Raw genomic sequence first — 14,622 nt, forward strand, 5'->3', positions numbered from 1 at the left:
CTCTCTCACCCTCCCCCCCCCCGTCTCCTGCCCCTCCTCACTTGTGCTCTCTTTCTCTCAAAATAAATAAATAAACTTTAAAAAAAATGTCTAGGGATTTTGGTAGAGTGGAAAACTTCAGAAGTAAAGTGATATCATAGATAACTTTTTGTCTTTTGAAACTTTTAACTGGAGCTTAAACAGGCCAACAGGAGTGTTGACATAGTTAAAAATATGAGGTTCACAACAAGCTTCACCATTCTCTAATATATTCAGTCTGATTCCAAGAGATAAGTCAGGTCAAAATCTCTGGGCCCTAAGCCAATAAGAAAGATTATGTTACATAATATGGGCAGAGTTTGAAGAAAGAGCGTCTTTAAGAGTCAAGGGGCAGAGGAAATGGATTATGGAATGAAAGAGAAGATTCTAAGTTCCACAGGTAATGGTGATCTAAGGACTGTTCCATGATAGACCAGGGGAGCTGACTCAATCTTTATAGAGATGGTTGTATGACATATCTAGGGAAGTGCTATATCTGGTACAGAAAGACAGAAAAACAGATCCAAATCTTGAACAGAAAGACAATCTATTCATTTACATGACTGAAAAGTTTAGGTATGATTTTATCAGTAGTTGAAATAATGTCCCAGGATTCAGTTCCCCATTCTATTTCAATTCTATTCACCATAAAATCAGTGTTGTTTTCCAGCAAGCTCTCCCCTCTTTGTTTTAAAACAGAGTACACAGCTCCAAACTGTACATGCTCTGAGTTTCATATTTTGTTGTTGTTGGTTTTTTTTTTTTTTAATTTTTTTTTCAACGTTTATTTATTTTTTTGGGGACAGAGAGAGACAGAGCATGAACGGGGGAGGGGCAGAGAGAGAGGGAGACACAGAATCGGAAACAGGCTCCAGGCTCTGAGCCATCATCCCAGAGCCTGACGCGGGGCTCGAACTCACGGACCGCGAGATCGTGACCTGGCTAAAGTCGGACGCTTAACCGACTGCGCCACCCAGGCGCCCCATCAAATTTTGGGTTTTTTTAAATTTATTTATTATTTTGAGAGAGAAAGATAGAGAGAGAGAGAGAGCATGAACAGGAGGGGCAGAGAGAGGGAAGGAGAGAGAGAATCTCAAGCAGGCTCCACACTGTCAATGCAGAGTTCAATGTGTGTTTCAAACTCACGAACCATGATATCATGACCTGAACCAAATTCAAGAGTTGGATGTTTAGCCGACTGAAACACCCAGGAACCCTTGAACTTCATATTTTAAAGGAAAGAGTGAAATTTTCTCAGGCAGTATGCTTGGCTCCCAATAAGACTTTTCATTCAATTCAGTACCTCTGAATATGTCACATATTCATCTATGAACCAATCACTGTAAACCAGAGGAATGTGCTGTGTTGACTGGCCAGACTGAGCTAATATGTATATTTATGGGTCTCGAGGATAAAGTCAGCTTTATCCAAACCTCATTGAATAAGACTAAGATAAGTGACAGTTTTTGTTTTTTAATATTTATTTATTTTTGAGAGAGAGAGAGAGAACAATCAAGTGGGTAGGGGCAGAGAGAAAGGGAGAAAGAGAGGATCTGAAGCAAGCTCTGTGCTGACAAGAGAGAGCCCTATGAGGGGCTTGAACTCAGGAGCTGTGAGATCATGACCTGAGTAGAAGTCAGATGCTTAACCAACTGAGCCACACAGGCACCCCAGTGACAGTTTTTAGGGACAAAAAATGGTTTCCGAAAAGAATAAATAGATCCTGTGTCCGAAGATTTCTATATCTCACACCCAGCATAAAACAGCACCGCCTGACATCAAAAGAACAGTGCAGATTTAGACAAAAACGGTATTAGTAGTAAATAGTAGGCAGGAGCTTACAAGCCATTATCTCATTTTGGAAGTAGTGTCTAGATCTCCTGACTTCTGAGTGAAAGTTGAAGCGGATACCCTTAAAATGTCGGAGATGAAAGTCCCATCCAGCCTGGGAGAAGTACAGCTCTGAGATAAATCTAAATTGATTTAATGGTATATACAAAGTAATATTTCTTTTACACTTCACTTATGGAGTAAGATTAATATCCTTTCATAACTATCTTAGACTTGCATAGTAAATGCTATCCCAGAAAAATTTCTGAACTTGTAAGTTTAAATGTTGTCACTGGATTCATGGAAAATCACCACAGAAAGGCTGACATTTGATGACTATGTATGACCCAGGGTATTTTTCATTGTGACATATGCATAAATTAATGAATACACAAAACTACAGCCATCCAATAATGCAGCCGTTTACTGAAACCTTGCTTACAAGCTAGACTTTTGACTCTACAGAGTCATCACAAAAGTTAGAGAAAAATGAATAGAGTGGTTGGAGGGGGGTGTTTTACTTAAAGACAAAGCCTCTTTAAAGGAAAAAAGATTCAAAGAGGAAAACAAAATCTTGGATCATATGTCATATGTTCTCTTGATACCTCTCTGATTTCACTTCTTTTTTTTTGGAAATATTAAAAATACACATCTGTACTTCAGAGAGAAGAGATCCTTTTGTTACTAGCATTAAGGTTGTGCTTTAATGTAAAAACAATGAAAAACTATAAATATGGTTCTAACCGTAAATATATATGGAACATTTTAAGTACTAGAAACACACTTTTTTGCCTACACATTCCAGCAGAATAATGAAACCAGATGACCCCCAGTGGTGACAGATGGGCTCAGTTTTTGACAATGTGATTTTTACATTTGCTCTAAGCTACAACATCTTTAAACTTGATGAGGAATCAAATGAGAATTTTATAGCACAATATGAAATAAGACTCAGTCATATAAATTGAGCATGGACCTGGAGCATTAATTTACAATAACTTGAGCTACATATAATTATACAAACACTTATTCTAAGTCAGTAAAGCAGAAACAATTTTACAATATAGTAGTTCAGTTTCCTAGAATTGTGCAGACTTGATGGTTAGTTTGCTCCTTTATATCACAAGAATTTTTGAAAATTAATGTTATTTCTCTTGGTAACTTGGTTAATTTAATATCTTTGATATCTTTCTCCAGGAAGTATCTACCATGCCAAAGGTTAATACCTTCAAAAGTCTAAGAAAGTGTCTTCATTTGATTAGCTGTATGTTTATAGTTTAAAAATCAGTTGCTTCCTACAGGAAGTTTATTTTATCAATCATTAGGTTATGTCATTTTCTTTTTTCCTACTTGTACCTAAGGCATTTATTTAATTTTTTTCTTTTTATTATTTATAATGTTCTGAGTCAATAAATAAAGAGTCTAAAGAAACTAAAAGTTAGATATTTTACATATAGTTTTCATTACCCTTCAATATACTGAGATAGACTAACTGCCAAACATTTATGTATTTACTTCATGGCAAGATACTCAATTTTCCTTGTTTCTCCCAAGTTATTATAGCTAGCCAGAAATCTTTTCATTTTAGTTTTAAATTGAATCAATGGAGGGCAAATGTGCATGTATATATATATATATATATATATATCAAAGAATATGTCATGGAATGATTTTCCACTATAACTTCCCTATGGGGACAGTCTGCTACCAAAGAAGTGTTTAGCTGCTTTCCACCAGATCATCTGTACTCAGTTATACTATGCATAACTACTTTGAATCCTGGTTGATTTTTTTTTATTAGGTTGAGATGTAGAAATGAATATCTTGGTTGCATTTTTAAAAAGTATGGATAAACCAAGTAGTTTGGTTTTTGTCTCATTTGAGCATATTATATGCAACAAATTTTGTGTTTGATTAATTGAAATTTTTAAGCTAAATCAACAAATTCAGCTTTCTTAATTCTTCTCCATTTCTTAGTCTTTACCTGTGCAGGGGAAGCTATATCCAATGGTGAATGAGAATATAAGTTCTTTAGGCTACCTGAGTCATAATGCTTATTTCCTACTGCATACTGTGTTAATCAGAACTGGCATGATGCAAATGAAAAAACCTAACTTCTTACAGAGAAAGAGAATTTATTGAATCCTATAACAAAAAAAGACACAATGTATCCAGGCACACAAAGTCACCAGAACTCTGTCTTGCCCCTTCCTCCAGCTTTTCTTCCTTCTATACTATTTTTATTTTCAGTTTCACTCCTCATGCTATCAAAGATGGCCACTGGTTTCTCTAGGCTTACACTATACCTGCAACTCAGGGAAAAATATTTCTTGTGAATGACTGATTGGCTTGGAACGTTCTTTTTTGAAGTGAATCAGAATAGTTAGATGAAAAGAATGGGGGGTAGCATAGACCCAAATACTAGATTGACAACTTGACTAATTAACAGGGCAGTTCCCAAAAGGAAAAGATTGCAGGCAAATAAAAAGGCATGGATAACATTGTATGACAATCTTGAGCAAGTCACTGCACCATGAGAGTGACTCCCTCTTCTGTGTATATATAAAGAGAATAACTCCATAACCTCTATCATAGTAAAGAGAAAAGGAGAGATCGAGATCATCAGTAGAGCTAAGAGATATCTTTTTTTAACTCTGGGAAATAAAAGCAAAAAGAACACTATTAATGATTTAATAAAATGAATGAAAGCACAAAGAAAATACAGAATGTGCCTTTAGAAAAAACAAGAGTGAATCTGTCTCCCTGAAAGAACCTTGGGCTTGAAATCACTAGAGAATTAGAAGAAGAAATAAACCCAAGAGGGTGAATTACATGCATGTTTAAAAGGCAAGTCATGTTTCTACTTCTTCCTCTTCCCTAATCCATCTATTCTACCACCTCATCTAAAATAAAATATAGGTACAAGGAGCTAAGTATTTACTCTTAGTCAAAGCGAACAAAGTTTTCCCTGAAGAAATGGGACAAACCCCTGGGGAAAAGTCAGAACAGGGTATTCCTGTCTCAGGGCAAAGCCTTCCCAATCTGGGTTAGGTCTACGCCATACTAAAGGCCAACCTGCATTGCATAACCTCAAGTGAAGCCTGCAGGTAGATCAGCACACAATGTGCACTATTTTCCCAGGCAGCCCCAATCTTCCAGAGGAAAGAACCCCAGAGAAAATAGAATGGCCTATACATACCCGCAAAAGAAACCCACGCCACTCACCAAGAATAATCAGCTCAGGTTCTTCTAAAACATGATGAAAGTATTAAAAATCACCAGACATGTGAAGAAAATCAGAACTACAAGAAGACCAAAATAATATAGCAATTCGAGCCATACAGTATAGACAATTCAGGGAACAAAAACAACTTAAAAAAAAATCAAGCATCCTTGGGGATGCTCAGGCCAGAATATTGTGTCCTCATAAAACAGCAACAGGATATTACTTTAAAGCAACAATTTGGGAATAATAAATTCTAAAAAGAAAGGCTAGATACAATAGGAAAAACTATCAAAAATAACTGAAGAAAATATCCCAGGCTTAAGAAAATTAAAGTCTGAAGATTTTAAAGGTCCTTACAGTGCCAAGAAGGGTGAATAAAAGATACATCATAATGAAATTTCAGTATATAAAGAAAACACAGAGAATCCTATAGGCTATCAAAAGAAGAAAAAAGTAAATGCCGACTATAAAGGAATGAGAATCAAATTGATATTATCTTTCTCAGTAGAATACCATATGGTTGAGGACATTGGAGCAGAGAAAACGAGTTTTGAACCAGAATAGTCTATTCAGTAAAACTACCAATTTAGGAGATGAAAATAAATATTTTTTTGCTAACAAATAATATACTTAATCTCATTTTCAGATAAGGTAATGCATGAAAACAAGAAACTAAACTCAGTGGTTACCTACTCTATCCAAAAAAGAACAAAAACTCAATTCAGGGGGAAAAAAACCTAAAATTCCAAGATAACAGTTTTGCTGTACAAATCAGAGCAGATATTTGGTGGGATCAAAGAACAGTGTCTTCACAAAAATACTGGAATAGATGCAAGCAATTGATAGTGTCAAAAGGTATTTTTTTGAAATGTAAATTTCACTGTCATATAAAATAAAATATGCCCAAGATTTCATTTTCTCATTAACTTATGAAGTAAATAAGATGTTACCAGCAATTCAAAGAACATATAAATATATGGACAATCAAAAATGCTAAAATGAATTTTTCAAAATGCAAAAACGTTCAATATCCACAGGTCAATAATTGATTTCATTCCACTTGATAAAACTCATTTATATTTTTATGGACATGGATGATATACTTTTTAAATCAATTTTATACAACTTGGAGCAGTAAAAGACCCCAAAGACAATCACAGTTAACCTAGCAAGGTGAGTTGGACAAGATTTTCAGGAATCTTTTTTTTTTTTTTTCCATTGCAGTCTCTCACAATTTTTCCTGACAGTGCAATGGATAAGAAGCAGGAGCTTATTAATTGTTTGGTGGAAATAGCATGTTACATCTTCCAGATAAAGAAAAAAGTAAAGGAAGGATGGAAGAGGGCAAAAAAGTAGGACAGAGGACAGGAGGGGAGGAGAGGGAAAGGAAAACCGGCAGGCAAATAGAAACTTCACAAAGAAAAAAAAAAAATAATGGTCCAAATATGAAACAACTAAAATGTGGCATGACTGGAATGACAATGTGATGTAAGAAAAAATAATGGATTCAACCTTGACTCTAAGAACATTCTCTTTCAAAGGGCCATCTTGAACTTACCAGACCTTATCTGCAGTGGCTAAAACTTACATAGTCATAATAACAAAAACAGAACTTATTCGTATTCACCTTTTGGGATCTGTTACAACAAAAGTGAAAGATTAATTCATGGCTGCCCCCAAATACACAAATATTAACAAAAATAAAACACATTGCAGAATAAACCAGGTATTTCTTAGCATTCAGAAAGGAAGATAACAAACAGTATTTCATTGTTAAAGCAGTAAAAATAGTTCACATTTGTTTAACATGGGAAAGACACCTTAGTAAGCACTTTAGATTTATCATGTCATTTATTCCTCACAAATCCACTATCAGTAGGGTATATTTTTATTGCCAATTTGCTACTAAGGCAAATGAGACACAGAAAGGTTTTAGTAGCTGGTGATTACACAACGGAGTGTCAGAATCAAGTCTTCACACCAGGCAGTTTGACACCAAGGCTAATACAGAAGAAATTGGATACTAAGATTTCTCAAAAAAACAAAACAAAACTGCAAATACACTGAAACCTAGACATCTATATTATAACTCTTTTTGTAGTGAATACCAGAAAATAGAATTCAAATTGGATTTAGCAAAATGAAAATTTAGTGGTTAACAGATCTGACAGGCCCAAGAGTATATAAGAAACTTCAAGAATAGCTTGATTCAAGGGCACAGAAAATACTGTATCTCCCTCAATCCCAGTTAGTTTTCGTCTATCATGGCTTTTGTATATGGGTTTCATTTGGTATCTAGATGGTTCTAAGCAGTTAGAAGTCCACATCTACAGGTTTCATTCCAAAGAAGAAAGGAAGGAGGAGAGAGAAGGGGGAGACAAAAGAGTGATATTTCCACAGAAGTCCTAGCCTGTGTTTCTGTCAAATTGTTATAAAACCATCCTGAACCCATCAATGTGACTAGCACAATGTGATGTTCAGCTTGACCTGGTCTGATTTGCATGCCTTCTGGACCTATAATTTAAGCCAAAGCAGCTAAATCCTCACAAACTGAACTTGGACGTGTTTTATTTCCCAGAGAAAACTTAGGATCTAACACCTAGAGTGCAAACATTAGTCAATAAAAAGGAGATGTCCAATAGACAGATGGATGCGATCTTGCTTTAATCTGTAGGAATGACAACTCTCTACTTGTATGTATACTGGTGTCCTGGAAAATGCAAAGTGTTGACAACAATCAAATGGTAGCCTTATATATAGAAGAATATTGGATTTTTGTTCTCAGAATCTCTAGCAGCATTGTAATTTCTATGTATGAAAACGATGAGAGTAACTCTCAAGCACTAGACTGATTACTTCTAAAAGATTATTGCTTGTACCTAAAAATAAAGGGCAATGGGATAATTTCTCATTTGACTCTAAGCACTAAATAAGAGAAGAGTCTTATTTTTATCAGTTCTTCACCATGATCTAGACACTCCAGCTCCACAGTTGGGAACATTTGGCCTGTACTAGTAACAGTAACATAGTTACCATGACATAGGACATGTTACAAGAGTTAATCTAACCTCCCTTTTTGGTACACTACTTCTCCAAAGCACTCAGACTCTCAAACACTTCATCACTTTTAAAAAACTCTGTTCTGGGGCGCCTGGGTGGCGCAGTCGGTTAAGCGTCCGACTTCAGCCAGGTCACGATCTCGAGGTCCGTGAATTCGAGCCCCGCGTTAGGCTCTGGGCTGATGGCTCAGAGCCTGGAGCCTGCTTCCGATTCTGTGTCTCCCTCTCTCTCTGCCCCTCCCCCGTTCATGCTCCGTCTCTCTCTGTCCCAAAAATAAATAAACTTTGAAAAAAAAATTAACAAAACAAAAAAAACCTCTGTTCCTTCATGCCTTTATGCTTTTATACTTTCTGCTTATTTGGTTAGACAGTTCTTTTCTGTCTCCCTGTCTTCTCAACCAACTGAATTGATAATCACTCTTCGTCACTAAGTATAGGCCACTTCTTCCTGGAAACTTTCCCAGACCAGACCAGGTAAGTTTAGATTCCTACAGAGGGGCCTCATGAGGCATGATTATATTACTGATTATACCTATGTACCTGGCATATTTCTTTCCCCAAATTTGCACTTTCCAATGGCAGGGATTGTGTTTAATTCATAGCAGGGTGTTGAGAGCATAGTAGGAAATAATAAATACCATATTTCATAAAATCTAAAGTGTCATCGGCATGAGATGAATCATTACATTATATACCATCGAAAAGGGAAATAATAACTTTAGCAATTAGAATTCTTATTTTATACTTTCTTATGGTATTTATTATATATTCCTGAAACATCTTCAGATCAAGTTTGGCTTTTCAGAATTTTTTCAACTCAGATAGATGTCTATTTTTTTCCATGCAATATCAGCCTCTATGCCACTACCAACACTGATGCTGAAACATTTTTAAAAAGGGTTCTCAACAATTATTCAGAATTTTCTTTCAAGCTACTGACATGCATTCTGCATGTTTTTGTACTGATCATAATAGATCAAGGATTCTCATGCCACCTTCAAATAGTACTTAAATGTTTACTGATGAAAATAACAAGAGTTTACAATTGTCCTATTGTATTATCAAGAAGAATAACCAAGATAGTGCATTCATTAGGCTGAAGTATGTTCAAAATGAATAAATGACTAAAATAAAATTTATATTCTACATCCATTTCTTTCTTCTGACATAGTAAAAAACTTTAACATACAGGAAAGTTGAAAGATTTTTACACTATGTACCCATATACCTAGTACCAGGTGATATAATTAATATTTTATTATACTTGCTTCATCACATATCTGTTCATCAGTTCATCTCTCTATCCACCAACCTATGTTATTTTTGATGCACTAAAAGTGAGTAGCAAACATCAGTAGACTTCCTTTTAATACTTCAAAATTGATGTAATTATCTAGAATTTAAGCTGTTTCTTAAAAACTTATAAGCAACAAAATGAATAAATATTTAATTCACTTACCTATGCAATTCAACCAATGAAATATTACTACCTATTCATTTCAACCAATGAAATATTACTATCACCCCAGAAAGCTCCCTCATGTCTCTTCACAGGAAAGCAATAGGGTGACAACTCCTCAGAGACAAACACTATTTTGCATGTTTTTCCTATTCTAGAATCTCTTACAAATGTAATCATGCAGTATTTGTTCTGTACAATTTCTCTTTTGCTCAATGTTTTTGAAATTCATCCATGTTGCTACATGTATCAATAGTTCATCCTTTTTATTGCCGAGTAACGTTCAATTTATAAATATATCACAGTTTGTTTATTTATTCTCTTATTGATGGATACCTGAAATGTTTTCAGAAAGTTTAGGATATTATAAATTTAACTGCTTTACATATTATTGTAGGTGTTTTGTTGTTTTTGTTATCAACATGCTTTTAATTCTATTAGATAAATACCTGGGACTGGAATTTCTGGATCATGGGTAAATAATGTGTTTGGTTTTCCAATAAACACATATTTTCCAAAGCAATTGTTTCATTTTAAAGTAACTATAACATTTTAAGGGTTCCACATTCTCCACAATCTTGCCAATAGTCAGAGTGGTCAGTCTTTTTCATTTTAACCATTTGGGTCATATGTAGTGATTTCTCTTTGTGGTTGTAGCCTGATTTTTTATGATTACTAGTGATATTGCACACTTCTTAATGTGTTTATTGCTTATTCTTATATGTTTTATTTGTGAAACATCTATTATTTTTTTGATAATTTATTTTGTGTTTATATAATATTTACTTTTTATTTTTGAGTTGTTGAAGATCTTCATATTTTCTGGATACCCATCCTTTGTAAGACACACATTTTGCAAATACTTTAAATATTTCTTTCCATATCTGTGTCTTTTATATGCATTTCTTTAGTGACATCTTCTAATAAACAAAAGTTTTATTTGATGGGGTCTAATTTGTCATCTTATTCTTTTATAGTATGTTTTTAATACGCTAATAAAGCTTAGCCTACTTACCCACAGTTGTGAAGAATGTATCCCTTCTCTCTCTCTCTCTTTTTTTTTTTTTTTTTTTTGAGATTTATCGTCTGGTAAATATTTTGAGATTGTGTCTTGAACATTATGAATGAATGATACATTGTAGAAGTTTTGCTTTTTATTCCTCCAAAATTTTGTTTTGTTTTTTAACCAGGGACTTGATTTGACCATTAAAATTGCAAATTCTTGTTTCCCTTTTAGTGGAAGATAGACTAAATCTCAGATCAGTTCGTTTGACCCTTTCTGGGCTGCTTGGAGTCTTTCCCATACAGACGTACTAAAGGGTCAATTGAGATACTGGCACAGTTTGCACACAGAACTTCAGTTCCTCCTTCTGACTTTGCTCTTCCTAGGATTTCACCTCTAGCTTTCCAGCGAGTTTGGCCTGATCCCTGTCCTGTTCTTCAGGATAGCAAGACAAAGGATTTTCCATTAAAGTTCTAACTGACCACAGGTATCGTCTGGGACATGTCTTCAGGTGAAAGCTATAAAAATAAAAAATTTACCCAATTCCATTCTTTTTTTTCCAAGTGTCACTTCTTTTTCAGAATCTACTTACTTTTGTCTACTCTCCAACCACAGGTAGTTGTTTTATACTGGATTTGTGGTTATTATCTGTTTGGTCCAACAGGAGCTACATCATCATAGCTGACATGGAGCTCATGAATTCAGTTTTTACATACATTTATATGTAATTAGTTTTTTCCACCAATAAAACACATTGTGATACAGTGTGATTTTTTAAAATAAGATTGGTAATAATTTTATTCTGTTTCCATAAACCTAATAGGAAACACTAAATTAACAGAATATGAATGAGTAGTGGAAAGATAAGAGTTATTTAGAAAAAAAAGAGATAATAAATACTTTTTTTTAATTTTCTTTGATAAGTTTTGCCAATTGTGTGAAAACTCCCAAAACAAGAACATTCTTTGTTTTTTCTTCTCTTGAGACTGGAGATATTTCATATGCCTAATAGATAATTTTATGTTACTTTAAAAATTTCTCAGTTGTATGAGAGATTGTTTAAAGCCAATGCCTTAAGACAAGATACCAAATTTATCAAAATTTTTGAAATGTCTTCTTGTTTCTCCAATACTTCCAAATTTTTTAAAGTTTATTTGTTTATTTTGAGAGAGAGAGAGAGAGAGAGAGAGAGAGAGAGGCAGAGAGGGGAAGAGAGAGAGGGAGAAAGAGAATCCCAAGCAGTTCCACACTGTCAGTGCATAGCCCGATGCAGGGCTCGACTTCACAAACCATGAGATCATGACCTGAGCCAAAATCAAGAGCTGTCTACTTAACTGACTGAACCACCCAGGCACCCCTGTTACTCTAATACTTTTGAATACTGAAGGATATCTTTAAGCCCTTTGTATACAGATGAATAACTTTTTGTAAACTTAACAGGGAAATAATAGAGTATTATAACAATAAAATCAATAAGTAATACAAAAAGCCAGCTAATCTGCCATTATTAGTTACTTTTTATCGAATTACTGGCACACAGTATTATATTAGTTTCAGGTGTACAACACAGTGATTTGATATTTATATACATTATGAAATTATTGATCTTTTCTCTTAGTAATTTTGAAGTTTATAATATAGTATTGTGACTATAATCATTCTCCCGTTTATTGGATCTCAGAACTTACTCATCTTCTACTTGCAAGTGAGTGCTCTTTAACATCTGCCAATTACCTCACCGTTATCGATTTCATGGAGCCAGTGCCAAAACACTGGAATAAGTGTGAACCTATCAATCACAACTGTATAAATTTTACCAAAAATTGGCCAAATGTAGCTAAATAGGCATCTGAATGTTTTAACATATTATGTAATAGTTGTCTTGGATTAGTTTTTGCAGTAATCCCATCAAGCAGCCAGTATTTTTTGAGTACTCAGCTGTGCAGGCAAGAATATATACAAAGAAAAGGTTACTAAAATTTTTTAAAAGCTAAAATATGATAAATTCAAAAAAAAAAAAACAGCAAGAGAGGACAACCATAAGAAAGAAAATCACAAATGGCTTTCTTTTTTTTTTTTTTTTAAGATTAAGACTGGCATTTGGAAAGAATTAGAAAACAGGAAAGGAAGTTATCAGCTTAAAAGTTTAAAATGTAAAAATAATGAAATACAAATAAATGAAATCCAAATAAGAACCAGCTTTGCCAGAATGAAATCAAATACCAATTACAAGGGGGAATTTGCTTATAACAAACCAACGATCCATTGCAGGCCATGTGAATGTGAAGTCCAGTTGATTCAAATACTTAATAAACAGATAACTATAGTGAAAATTAGAAAAAATAATTAAGACTAAATTGGTTAGAATATAGGTTTAAAAGATATCCACCAAATGAAATCAAGAGTAAATGGTCTATCACAAGTTGAAATAAATGGTGCTTGAAATATACCACTTCCAAAAAATACAAGCTGGAAGTTGACAGTGTAAAGATACACTCTCACTAGAGAGAGGAAAGAATACAATTTGACATTCATTTCTTTCCAAACTGCATCCTTTTTATAACATATTTATTTTTCTGTCCCATGTATATAACTTAAATAAAAAACAGACACTTGTTTGTTCTTTTTTTCTATAAGAACTTGTTTTTCACATATATTTGGCATGAAGTTACATTATACTGTAATTTTTCTTAAGCTGATGATGTTTCAGAAGACTTCATTCCCAATCCTAAGAGAATTGAATGAAATTTTCTTTCTTGAACTTGTAAAAATGAATAACCTTAATCAAATAATGAAAACAATAAAACAAAAAGTGTTCCATTTTGAAAGACCTATAGAGAGATTTGGTCTCTCTCTCTCTCTCTCTCTCTCTCTCTCTCACATACACACACACATACACACAGAAATCTTGGCATTTATATGCTCCTAAAATTTCCATCTAACTACTGTCTACATTTGATTTATGGACCTGCCTTAGATTTCATTACCTAAAGTAGATAAACTATGTAATAAATGATTTAGTTTCATTCTTCAGTATGATTTTTAGATAAGAACAATATAGCAAAGAAAAACAATGCAGTAAAAATGTTCAAAAACAAAAATGAAAGTAATTGTATTTTCTCTAAATATTTATTTTCTTTCCTTCATAGTAACTGAAATATTATCACTATTATTGAAAATTGGAAAAAGTGTTTGCATTTAAATTAGTAACTAGACTAATTTATATTATTGCATATGCAGTAAATATACCTATCTATATCTATCTATCTATATCTATATTTATAACTATAGCTATATCTGTATCTATATACACACATACATATAGCATTTTATGCTGCTAAGGAGGGTGAGTTCTGAGGTCAGACATTTTGGGTTCAAATCCTGTCTCCAAATGCTTCTGCAAATTATTTAACTTTCTTATGTCGCAGCTTTTTACTTATATTGTAAGGATAATAATGTTATCTCATAGGCTTATTGTAAAGTTAGTATGTGTAAAGGGATTACAGCAATGCTTCCTGTATTATTACTATTATAATAATTATTATAATTATTTGTATATAATGCACAAGAAAATTGAATTGAAACTAAGAATTATGAACATCATAAATTATTGAGTATTTACTTAACTTTTTCTGATTTTCCTATCAGCATGTGATCTTTGAAACCAAGAGTGAGAAGGATAAGACATGTGAAGGAATATCAGAATCAATGGAGGGTTTTTTGGTTTTTTTTGAAATACATTTTCCTGGAAGTCATATAAAGCCTACTGTATTAAAATTCAGAGTAGGGATGAAGAAGAGAGGAGAGGTAAGTTGGGTGTGTCCCCTTTTCCTCCCCAAACTTTGAGCGCCATTTTTCAATTCTATAGATTCCAAAATGACTCACTCAGACACTGCCTGACTTTAGTCATTGCAACCTTACTTTCCTGTTTCTCCACAGGTAATCCAGAAGAACAAGGTGTGGCATATTTTCTGTTATTCTCTCCCCTATAAAGGCAAAGAGAAGAGGAATTTAATAGCTTATTCCT

This window comes from Felis catus, chromosome B4 (genome assembly GCF_018350175.1).
Source record: "Felis catus isolate Fca126 chromosome B4, F.catus_Fca126_mat1.0, whole genome shotgun sequence".
NCBI classification, from domain to species: domain Eukaryota; kingdom Metazoa; phylum Chordata; class Mammalia; order Carnivora; family Felidae; genus Felis; species Felis catus.